This window comes from Rhodnius prolixus, unplaced genomic scaffold (genome assembly GCF_049639745.1).
Source record: "Rhodnius prolixus isolate KJV_2025 unplaced genomic scaffold, Rpr scaffold_9, whole genome shotgun sequence".
Classification (NCBI taxonomy): domain Eukaryota; kingdom Metazoa; phylum Arthropoda; class Insecta; order Hemiptera; family Reduviidae; genus Rhodnius; species Rhodnius prolixus.
In genome coordinates this window covers 12,290,410-12,303,975 of record NW_027411604.1, presented here as the reverse complement: position 1 = coordinate 12,303,975, position 13,566 = coordinate 12,290,410, and positions in this window count along the sequence as shown.

The following is a 13,566-nucleotide window of genomic DNA, read 5'->3' as shown; positions in this document are numbered from 1 at the left end:
ATTGTTTTGCAGTGACGTCACTTTTTTTTTCTTCTAAAAACATCACTTTTTGCAATAAAAATTTTATTACTCAGGAAGTTTTAACCCGATTTCGATTCTGATGATACGATTAATAATACAGATAAATTTTCTAAAAATTGACACCATTTCGAAGCGTAAGTTATTTTCCAAACAGCCTCAATCTTTCTCCGAATATTGGAAAAATAAAAGTAATCGAAATTTTTAAGAGAACTCATTAGGCCCTAATGTGATCATTATCAGACCTAGGTGCTGGCTCTTTTTATAAAAAGTTTCCTTGTCTAAAAGGCTTTCTAACGGTAAATCATTTTCCAGGATTCCTACTAACGAGAAATTGTAGTTAACACTCAATCTCTGTGTTCTATGAATAGTTCAGAGAATCACTTATATATTAACACTTATTTTTACCTGACTCTCTCGTTGGATGTGATAGGTCTGTAAGTATTATGTATAAGTGTGTGGAGATTAAGAGAAAACCATGGTTCCATTACTACTAGACCGAAAGGTGCATCTGCATTTCTCAGTACATCACAAACTAACTAAACTGGAATGATTTAATCCCAATGCATTTTTCTCTTTTGCTAAAGAGGTTGCTTCTAAGAGCTCATTAATACTTTCACAGCTACATTCCTGTCATAAAATAAAAAAAATGATCAGTTTTAGCTAGGTATTTCTGATTTTTAATATTAACTGTTAATAACAAACATTATGAGCTGGTGAATAATCCTTCTTATAGATAATTAAACCATAAAAAATTAAAATAGGCATGCAATTTTCTTGATAAAGGTTTTCTATTAAAAGAAATAACTTACTTTTAGAGCAAGTGCTCGAATAACCATAAGTAAAAACTATTGAAAAAAGTAGAAATTTACCCCTAATTTCTCAGGTAGACTAGTGTTTCTGTATTTGACAGAGAAATAATATGACCAATGCTAAAATCTAGATTTTACATGTAGGGTCAACCTATTTTGAAAAACAAGTACAATCATTCGAAAAAGTGAAACTTCTCAATAAAATTCTCTGGAAAACTGCTGATACTGTATTTGATAGTTAATATTAACGTCAATGATACATTGGAGAATGTGGGTCGATCTATTATGAAAAAGGTAAAAGGCTTTGGAAAATGTGGAAATAGTTTCTTAATTTTTCAGGAATGCTGCTCTTTCTAAATTTGATAGTTATTAATAAGGGTAATGCTACATTGTACACGAGTGGTCGATCTAAAAGAACAATAAGCAAAAAATATTGGAAAATGGGGAAATAGTCTCTTAATTTGTCTGGAATGCTGCTGTTTCTATATTTGACAGTTAATAAAAAGAGCAATTCTAGATTGCACTTGTTAGGTCGATCTATTTTCAAAAACAAGAGAGTAAATGCCATTGGGAAATGCGGAAATAGCCTTTTAATTTGTCAGGAATACTGCTGTTTCTGTATTTGATAGTCAATAATAAAGCCAATGCTATGTTGTTGAAAAGGCCAATGCTAGATTGAAAATATTGGGTTGATCTATTTTGTAAAACAAGAAGTAAAAGCCTTTGGAAATTGAGGAAATTAGTTTGTATGGACTGCTGCTTTTCCTATATTTACTGGGCAATATTTAGGCCAATGCTAGATTTTAAATGTAGGCTTGATCTATTATGAAGAACCAGAAGTAAAAGCAATTGGAAAATATAGAACTTTACTCCTAATTTCACTGGAAAACTGCTGATTCTGTATTTGACAGTTAATAATAAGAGGAATGCTAGATTTTACATGGCGGGTCGATCTATTTTGAAAAACAAGAAGCAAAAGCATTTGGAAAATGTGGAAATAGTCTCTTAATTTGTCAGGAATGCTGCTGATTCAGTATTTGATAGTTAATAATTATGGTAATGCTAGGATGTACACGAGTCGTCGATCTATTTTGAAAAACAAGAACTAAAGGCCGTTGGGAAATGTGGAAATACTCTCCTTAATTTACTGCTTTCAGCATTTGATAATACTATAATGTCTAGCTGTTTCAAATAGGAATTTTTACTAAATTTGATAATTCCATAAAAGGCTAGTTAGAAGGTACAAAAAGTTCAGCCTGGAGTAAAGATGGCCAGACAAATTCCTTTGGAATTAACATGGGGGTTAAAATTAAAAAGTGTTTACAGGAGTACCAATAAAGTAATTCTAGCTCCTATACAGTCTTAGTATTATCACACAGGCTAAAAAGGAAGTAAAATTTTGATTAGAGGGAAAAACGCCCTTTACTATTTTCATTATATCTAAATGACTTGGAGGAGTTTTTGGATGAGGACGGTATCTGAGTTAATAATGTTCAGTTTAAACTTCTTGCTTATGCTGATGACTTGGTCTTGCTCTCGTCCACACCCAAGGGTCTCCAAAGAATGATCAACTCTTTGCAAAATTATTGTTCTCTTTGGAATCTAAAAATAAATTTATCTAAGTCATAGATAATGGTATTTAGTAAAGGTGGTAGGCGTACCAAATCTGAGAAAAGGTGATCGATATTGCCAAATCAACAGATCGATATTGCCAATCAATATAAATATCTTGGTATAACGCTTACACCTATTAAGGAATGACATTAAGGAACTGTTTTGATGAAAGAATAATGAAGGCGGAAGCAGAGTTAAACAGTATATGGACAAGTTTTATATTAAATAATGATATATATCAAAATTGCAAGTGTATAATTCAGTGTCTCGGTCTATGAGTTACGGAGCACAGATTTAGGGATGGAGGGACTATGAGGCAAACAAGTTGCACCGTTATTTTCTTAAGAAATTGTTTCGTTTACCTCAATACACCCCCACATACCTACTGTATATTGAAACTAATTTGCCACCTCCCTTCCTCTACACACTTCAACTCCATTTCAATTACATCTGTTAATTATCTACTCTTCCTGACCATAGGTATCCAAAAATTCTTGCTTGTGAAATAATAAAAAGAAACCTTTCGCGGTTCAGTAGTTTGAATAAATTAATTACAAATTATGATATGACAGCTGATTTAACAAATTTAAATTGACAACAATTAGCTAGAAAATGCAATTCAAAAAAAATCAAATTTTACTTGTATGAAAACAAAATGTTAGGTATTATTAATGCTAGGTATTCAAGATCACAAAGAATATATAGTATACTGAATTATGATGTGACGAGGAATAGCTACTTAATGAAATAATTTGGATTATTAAAGCTAGAGGAGATCTATTCAGTTCAAATGCTAACCCATTCAGGGTACCAATAAATGAATTCTGCCTAATATGTAACATGTTTGCGACTGTGGGTCTGTACCAATTCCTTGCAGAATGTCCCAGAATGGGCATGGCCGTCAAAAATATTTCTTAAAGGAAAGCCTTACCAAACAGGAAATGCAAAATTTTCTATATGATTATAATAAAATGTAAATAATTGTTCAAGTATTTATAAATAAATAAATAACAAATTAAAATAAAAATAATAAGAGTAATTGAAAAATGTTTTCCTGAAATACGTAGTAAATAAGAATATTTGTGATTAAAGAGTATTTTCTGTTTAATGTATTTTGATATAAAGATTATTTTAGTTAATGTTATATATGTATAATTTATATTTACACTTTGAAATTGTTAACCACCTCGCTGATGGTCTCGACCAAGTGTACGTCCTTTATTTTAATTTTATATTTCTTTATCTGTGTTTTCATTTGTAACGTTTTGTATTTTGAAAAATAAAAGACTCTAATAAAATACTATAATGTCTATATTGGGTGGATCTAATTGTAAAAAAAAAAACATTGGAAAGAATGGAACTTTTCCCTAAAATTAACAGAAATGCTTCTATTTCTTTAGTTGATAGTTTACATTAAGGCCAATGCCTATTTGCGCCTCTTGGGTCCGTCTAATTTGGTAAACCATAGTAAAAACCTTTGGAAAATGTGGAAATAGTCACTTAATTTGTCAGGAATGCTGCTGTCTGTATTTGATATTTAATATGCAAGACTGTACTTGTTGGGTCCATCTATTTTGAAAAACAAGAGAGTAAATGCTGTTGGGAAAAGTAGAAATAGTCTTCCTAATTTCCTAGAATACTACTATCTCAGCATTTGATAATTAATATTAAGGCCAATGCTTAATAGTGCAAGGTGGGAGACACCGCTTGAGACACCTCCAAAACATGGTTTTTGAATGCATCAACGGCTTCTTCTGCCGACGAAAATCGTTGTCCTCGTAATTTATTCTTGACGTTGGGAAACAAAAAGAAGTCATTTGGTGCCAATCAGGACTGTACGGCGGATGACCCATTAATTCGATTTTTTGAGTGCTCAAATAGTCGGTTGTTAGACGAGATGTGTGACAGCTGGCATTGCCTTGATGAAGAATGATCCGTCGGCGCTTGTTTGTTGTCCTTACTTCAATCGTACTGACAGCCAGACCAAAAATATCTTGAAATCCGAACTTCAATCACGCCCAGACGGTCAGTCAGAATAGTAGTGTCTTTTGTAAAATAAGTCTTGACGTCAATCTAGTGGAGTTGCCATGGAATACAAAATTATCTGCTAACACCATTGTCAATGATTGGGCATGGAAACAAAAAGTTGCTCTTCAGGTGTACTTATGGTTGGAAAACATATTTGTCAAAATATGTTGGAATAGAAATACCCGAAGAACCTCCCAGAAAATAATTTAAAAAAATACCCCTTTCCGCTTTTCTAAAAATCCACTACATCTAAAAGGAAGAAATAAGAAGAAAATACCCTAAAAATAAGGATGAAATATCGTTTGCAATTATAAACATCAATTGCATATTTGAATATGCGAATAAATAATTGAAAGATCAACAAATTCGCCAGATCAGGTAGAATAATCCCTAGATTCGTAACAGCAATAATAATAATAATAATAATAATAATAATAATGTTTTATTAATAAAGCAATATATACAAAAAAAAAAATAAAGAAATTCCACACATTTTACGGCATGATAGAACCGTCTGCCGGAGGTTGATAATGAGAGTGAAAAGAAATAAAAATATAAACAGAAAAGAAAGAAATCTATCCAAATTACAAAAAACATGTTAAATAAAAACGTAATCATAAAAATATATACAATCTTAATGTTGTAGATAATTAAATAACTAAATTAAATGAAGAAAAAAATAAAATAGAAATAACAGATAAAAGAAAAAGAGAGGGTGAGAAAAAGTACAAAATAAAAATAAGGATAGTAATAATAATAATTACATTAAAAATAAAATCAAATAAAATATATATGTATCTATACAATGGAAAGGATTTAAAAATAAAAAATGAAAATAAAAAAATACTGATTAAAATTAAACTCATTAACCAAGTATTGGCGATAAATCCAAGCCTGCTGTGCAAACTTAACAAGGCTTACAAAATTGTGGCCATTAAGAAATTGAACCAGCTGACTCTTTGATAATGTTTTTGCACCTAAATAGGGATACCTAAATTCAGAGAGTATCGGACATACCCCCAAAAAGTGGAATATATCCTCCCTCTCGTGAAGGTTACACAAAGAGCAGCGACTAGGCTCTCTTTCAAACCAAGGGTTATAATTTAAATTTAACAGCTCACAACGTAATTTAAAAAGCCAACTCAAGTCTTTGAGAGAAATATCCGTTATGCTGGACTCTAAATGTAGTACGTCTAAAGAATATTCAAGTTCTTTATACAAAGACAACCGCAAAGACTGACGGGCTCTCTGTACAGTACAACCTCATAATGCCTCAGTCTCAAACATTGCACAATGGCCGACAACTGACCTTGCCACTTATCAAAACTATCCAATCCAAGGTCGAACTCGCAAGAGTATTTTTCTGCCAATGACAACCAATGCTTAAACCAAAATACTTTCTTCTTAACAGTTTCCAGCGCTACCATTCGGGCAAATCGATGATGTGGAAATTTAATAACTTTAATCATATATCTGAAATGCAGATTCAAAGTAAATACATGAAGAAGGTGGAGGAAGTTTCTAAGAAGAGCATATAGTTAGGAGTGAATGAAGGCAAACCAAATGATTTTTTAATAAAAAAACGATGAAACTTCTCTAACACATCATAATGCTGAAATCCCCAGACTTGGGCCGCGTAACATACAATAGAACGGGAAACCGCTTTAAAGAAATTATATTTAGATGAAGGAGGGACTAATTTATTACAAACAAAGTCAGCCCATAGCCTATTAATACCAAACTTAGCGACCGATATTCTCTCAGATAGATGGTTAGACATAGATAAACGGGATGTCAGTGTTACACCTAAATACTTGTATTGGTTCACAACTTCAATGGGAGTACCATTAAAGAACCATCGCTCCCTTGCAGAAAGTCTACCACCCTTTCTAAAAACCAACACCTTAGACTTATTCAAGTTAACTGTAAGATTCCATTGATCACAATAGGATTCTAGAATACGAATGTTTCTTTGGAGGGTGATAGGATCCTCCGCTAAGAGGAGCACGTCATCAGCATACATAAGAGTATTAATTACAGTGCCACCAATTCTTACACCACCTTCGAGTTCCAAGGGCAAATCATCCAAAAAAAGGGAAAATAAAATAGGGCTAAGAAGGCAGCCCTGGCGAACCCCACTTTTCACACTGAAAAACTCGGTGATTCCCATTTTATGTCTAACAGCTGATGAAGCTTCCGAATAAAGACTTCTTAAAGTATTAATAAATTTGGACGATAAACCTAAGTTAAAGAGCTTCAAATACAGAGAACTTCGATCCACCGAATCAAAAGCCGCCTTAAAATCGATGAAAAAGCAATAAAGCTTACCCCCTCTACGAGAGAGTTTGACTTGGATGGTATTCATAAGAACAAACAGATTGTCAAATGTCGAGTAGCCTCTCCGGAAACCGGACTAGCATTCACTCAACGTACATCCATCCACAACAAAGGCTTCAAGGCGGTGAAGTAAAAGGCCGGTGAAAATTTTTGCAATTGAATCCAGACAAGAAATGCCCCTGTAATTGGCTACATCACTAATGTTACCCTTCTTGAACAATGGAAAAATCAGCGATCTGCCAAAAGAGGACGGAGTACACTCCAAATCGTACATTCTATTGAATAAAATGAGCATTTTTTTCGTGAAAAACATCGGGCGCAAATTTATAGAATTCATAGGTCACGCGGTCAAATCCGGGAGCCTTATTGTTTTTCGCTTTCAACAGAACAGCACGCAACTCCTCGGTCGTGAAGGGAGAGTCCAATGTAACAGAGTGGTTGAGAGGCTCAGCATACATAACGGCTGGGGAGGAGAAAACTGGGTTTAGTAATGTTGTAAAATGCGAGACCCACTCACTCACGGAAATGTTGCTGCTACAAGTAAAATTTTTACGCATAAAATGGGAGACTAAGTTCCAAAATTCTTTAGAATTACCTACTGATTTAAACTGAGCGTTTAAAGAATTGTAGAATTCCTCTTTTTTTTTTTGGCATACAACTTTATATGAATTATTTGCTTCCAAGTAAACTCTTCTAGCAAAACCAGAATTGGTCGCACGAAACAATTTTAATAAAGCAAATGATTTCTTTCGAGCTTTAAAACAATGAGTATCGAACCAACAGTTCTTACGAAAACCTCTAACAAATGGGGGAGAACCAGAGTTCTTAGAACATGAGGATTTTATCAAAATTAAAAGAACATCCAAATATTCCTGAATATTTACCGGAAAACTGGAAATTTTGTTGGTGTTAGACTCCAGACTCGCTCTATACCGTTCTAAGTCCTTTTGGCACCAAACCAATTGGGGAAGTAAGGGCAAAATATTTTCAGATGGGCTTGAGCACAAAGAAAGAGAAAGACAAAGCGGAAGATGATCAGAAAAATTTACCGGCAATACCTTAAATCCCAGTACCCTTGGAACAAAATCGACAGAAACGCAGCAGAGGTCATTAACAGAGCTCCCCATACTCCCTATAAAGGTAAATTCACCATTCAAATCACCTTGGAATCTTCCATTTAAAATTACCAAGTCATAACTGTCACACAGATCAATAAATCTATTGCCTCTTCCATTGAATACTTTATCCTTAGAATTTCTAGTTAAACAGCAATTTGGATTATTCAATAACAAATCATCAGGAAGAACCTGCGAACAACCAATCCTTACATTAACATCACCAATTAATATAAATTTGAGATGAGAAAATAAAACTAAAAAATTACAAAGATCATTAAAATTTTCTTCCCAATGGTTACAATTCAAATACACAGGTAATATAAATACTTCAGAGTTATACTTGTTATTAATAGAAATCAAATTAAAACCCTCTAGAACAGTAAATTTTACATATTTATCATAAAAATTAGACTTAATGGCATACAATTGACCACCTATCGCCCTGCCAAATTTAGCAGATCTAAAAGCAGGAATCCAGCATAACTTATAATTAACAAAATACTTCTCATAAACACTAAAATTATTCTCTTCAATAAATGTTTCCAATAAAATAAAAATGTCAAAGCCATTCAAAAATTCTAAAAAAAATACATCATTAATTTTATTCTTCAAACCAGCTATATTGTAAGATATAATTGACAAAGGTTGCATTGTTAACTCAGATTTACTATCAGGAACCTGTCGGCAGACAACGTAATCTCATGCAGGATGTCCCTGGGATGCGACTGAAGAAGTTTGTTGAACATCTGTTACTGGAGTAAAATGGTCACGAGGCAGAGAATCGGAGAGGACAGCCAAAACAAAGGCGGACAAATCCTTGCCTACAATCTCACTCAGCTTAACCACTCCATTCTCTGTGCCAAAAACTAGACCTCCATCATAACTCAAATTAAAACGATGAGTTTGAACAAAAAGACGATCATAAGTAACAGACACCTTTAAAGAAGGGTTCAGTCGTAAGATTTCTCGAATAAGTAAAAGTTTGGCCCTTTTTCTTCTCATGTTCAATGAATAATCCTGTTGAATAGAATAACCTGAATCCCTCAGACGCCCTGCAGCTCTCATCACTGCTAATTTATTGGTAGGCAGTAGAAAAGAGGCAAGCAGAGGAACACCGCCAACACCCCTGGGTCCAAGAGGAATCACAAGAACATTTTCTGCGTTTACCTTAACTTGTATCATTTGTTTACAAAAGTCAGTGATCAACATAGAAAGATTATCTTCCGGTTTATATTTTAAACCTTTGAAAATTAAGTTATTCTTGCGCCCCTTATTATCAAACTCGTCGAGAAGATTTTTGAATCTTAAATTATCTGACCTAAGAGTCTCGATTTGACTTCTCAACTTAAGATTCTCCTCTTTAAGAGTCGTACACTCGTTTTGAAGTGACTTAAAATTATCTTTCGTAGCCAAGTTGGCAAGACTCTCTACTAGAAACTCCTTCATTACATCCTTCATATGAGCCAAAAGCGTAGGCATAGAAACTTCCGTAAGTGGCTGAGAAGGCGTCCCCTTACTGGAATCGTATGCCATTTTTTTTGTGGCCATTAATTCTGATGAAAAGTTATCTGGTGAACTCCTAGAACGTTTAAGTCGAATGGTACTTTGAGGTGTTACAGGCGAAGAAACTTTAGGAGTTTTAGGGGGCATAAATATATATATGAATTAAACTAATAACTCCCAAAACAAAATAAAACGATAATACCGAAATAATAATTTTAAAAAACGGAATACTTCCTGCTTTAATTCAAAAATTGTCAAATGTAAAAACAGTAGTTGAAACACTAGACAGCAGACCGCAGCACAGTCGGAGAAGGAGATAGTGAATTATGCGAGTGAGAGAGAAAAAGCTCCCCACTCAACAACTCTCAGAAACAATCACTTGTTTACTTACAGATGTCTGTAGTCCACACTGGTTCAAAAGTTCAAACTTTTAATTAAACTAATATATTAACTTAGAAAAAAATTACGATAAAAAACACTCTTTTTCAAATTAAGTTCGATTGCAATCAAAAAACAGCTTTAATAACTAGAAAGAAAATAGAAAACTACAACACTTAGTACTAAATAAAGTTTCAAAAAACAGCTAAAAACTAGTGTAATATAGAAAAAACTACGGAGCAAATAAGTTAGATGTGACCACATTCAGCACTCACTATCAACTCCGTAACAGCAATCATAGCAATTATAGTCTTAATCGTTGAGGTAGGGTCTTTTTTTAGAGTTATGTAAGTGTTGTTGTTGGTTAATGAGAGAATTAATTTTTTGGTCATATTCTTGTTTGTACATTATAACTGTCTGTTTTGTTTTGTCTGGTGAAAGTATAATAATGTTGGGGTTTTGAGATAAGTATGATCTAGTGACTTTAATTAGGGAAATTATAGGATTTGACCAATAGGTTGATTAGGGATAGGTCTTTGGATAAAGTTAGTGATGATATTAACAATTTTTGCCCTAGTAGTATCTTGAGAAATATCTTCTATTTTACCTATGCTATATTCTACATCACAAATCAAATTGGTCATTGGCAATTTTTTAATTACACAAGGAACAGAAAATTTAGGACCTAAACTTAAACACTATTTTACATTGTTTGGAATTTCCAAATCCGTTAAGTTCACAATCCATGAATTTTGAAACGGAGTATTAACAGAAAAACTTTTTTTTTTTTAAATTATCTATTTTTTTGATATGTGTATTTTTTATATTAATGAAATTTTTGCTAAAAGCATTATCCTGATATTTTTGAAATTGGTTAAAGACATCTAATGGCAAGAGTTCATGAGAATAACATTTAAATTTCTGTATATTACTTAGAATTTGGTTGATTTTGAAAATGGTCATTTTAATCTCTAAATTTAATAAACTTTACCTATATTTTTGATTACTTTTATTTAACTCATTAATAAACGGCTGCTCTACTTCCGGATGAATTTTTATTGACTCTTCTAGATGCCGTGGAAAGATGTTGTTGCGTCGACATGTAAGAAGAAATATCCTTCTATTCAAAGCTGACGCTAGCTTGGTTTTAGCACTAGTCCAATTTTTTGATATTAATGAAGCTTCTGAACCGTATGTAGTGGAGATGTCCGCACCTCGATAGTCCCCAAAAATCATCTATCAACAACGGTCGAAAAAACCAAAACTAATCGGTATATTTTCAAAGTATTCAATCAGTTCTCTCTTAAGTATACTAAAATAACATAAATTTAGGGTTTTAATTAGTTTACTTAAAGGTATAACAAAACATAAAAAGGTGCGTATACCTGTGACGATTTACCTTTCTTGTAGGGATTATTTTAAGCAGATTAGGGCTACTTAAGACTAATTTTAAAAAACATTTAAGTACTTAATCATTAAATACCTTAGAATATTTTAAATTCAATAAAAAATAATTACTTTAATAACCATTACCATATAACCCGCTCCACTGGAACAAGATTCAGGCTACTTGGTGGTACCTTCGGATATGCCAGCTTAACTATACAAGCAACATTCAACACCAAAACGCCTGAATCTTACACTATATCCACAGTGTATGATATGTGAAACTGTTGGTTCCTTTTGAAGCCATGGTGAAATTAAATTTGAAACCATGAACTCAACGTGTTATATATGCTCATTAATGAGGTACATACACGATTTGTTTTCAATCTCTGAAATAAGTACCTAAATTATAAAGATATTTCTTTTTGAGATTCCAAATCTGCCAAGTTTGGATTGCAAATCTACTATTACAGAATCTACAGAGATTTACGGTGGCATAGGTATGATTGACACCACACTCATAATCTAAGCCTAGGTTCTTTCATTTAGACAATAGAAAGACCAATTTTTTTTTTTAACTTAAGAACAATTGCATCATCATTAGAAAAAAATGTTACATACTTACATCGAAATTTAAACTGAAATAATCTCCGGCTATAAAGTTATGTCCAAAAATAACCCCGAGATTTCAGCATAAATCGAAAAGCAGTCTGTGATGTGAGATCATCCAAGCTTCACCAAGATGTGAAAAAACAATAAAAAAACCTCTCCAGCATCCATTCTGTACGCCATCTCCCATCATTCAGCTCATCAAATTCCTATTTTAATAAATTTGTATAAAAATTGTGCAAAAAAGACTTAAGAAACTGCATCATTCTCCAGAATAAAATAATAAAAAGTATAAAAAATATTAAATATTTGTAATTATATATTTTTTATGGTTCATTTTAGTTCTAATAAAATTAAAGTGTCAACATATTCTTAGAATTAATAGTCAATTAATTAATGCAACTTAAAAAGCCAAAGTTCTGTAACATTTCTGCTGACTTCTTCTTTGTTAGTTTCCGTTTTTGATAGTTTTTTTAATTGAGATGGTTTTGCTGCAAATTAGACGATAATTTTATTACTTATAGATAAATATCATTAACTTTATGCCCATTATTTGACTATTGTAATGGCTGAATTAATGTAATAAGTGTTAGAAAAGATTCTGATCATATCCTAAAATAGTTTTAAGATTTTATATTTCTTTTTACTTAACTGAAAAGACAATAGTCGTTAATTGCAGGACTCCTAGTTTTCCCTAAATTCGTCTCCTTCTTCGGCTTTACATCCTTACATCTACGCCACAAGGTCTTCCACTTAGTTGATCCCTTCCGGGTTATTCAGCTAGCACATCCTTTTTGTGATCCAATCCAACGGCGTTCTCTACACTTACAAATCCAAAAATCTGGACAGCTACGTATATCTGCTTCGCCAAACAATTGTTTCCCAATCCTACAGAAAAGTGTAAGTATTATTTTTCTGGGCAATACAGGAACGATGTTTGGTTTTCTGCACTAAATACGTACAGCTTCCTTAACTTATTTTGAACTACAAGAATGGGAAAATTATTCTTTAGGTAGCATGTGAAATAATTATTTTTCATCTTGATTAGAACAAAAAAAATTGTTGACTGCAATAGAAATGCAACCATAAATCTAATTTAAAACTCATTCCTAAACAATTAATGAGGATATTTGCTTTTCTTACTGCCAAAGCTGTGGAAGAATCCGTGGTTTAACCTGAATCCTAATAGTTCAATGACCTGGGCTGCGTTTCCTACTGTTCAGTAGCAAAACCCAAAAGGCCAATCTTCTTCAGGACTGGCAAACCAATCCCGAGCTGTAATATTAGTCCAAAAACAAATTTCTGGTAACAGAATTCTTGCTTTAATCAAGATTCATCAATTTCTAATAAAATTTTATTTAAATAAACAGTAACAATTTTAATTTTTTTTTTTTTAATTAATCAAGCTTCCTTTCTTTGACTAACAAGAAACTTTCTCTGTAGTTCACGGATCAGACTTGTAAAAAGAACTCCACTGTCCTGAAGTCCTGCAGTATTCTCCAAAGGGTCTATTTCCAGGGCTGGGTTGAACTAGTTCCAAAATACCCCTATCACACACAGCTTACTGGTCCATAGGGTCAGTCTCTACAATTAGATCTCTCCGTTCCAAGATACTGTAGCCAAAGCAGGGTCCAAAAGCCAAATGCTAGCAACAGAATTGCATTTGAGGAGCTAATAGGAACAAAAATGCTCCCATTGCTCGAATTGAAATTCACTAGTAATAATGAATAGAAATTAATTTAATCAAGACAATATTAAATTTC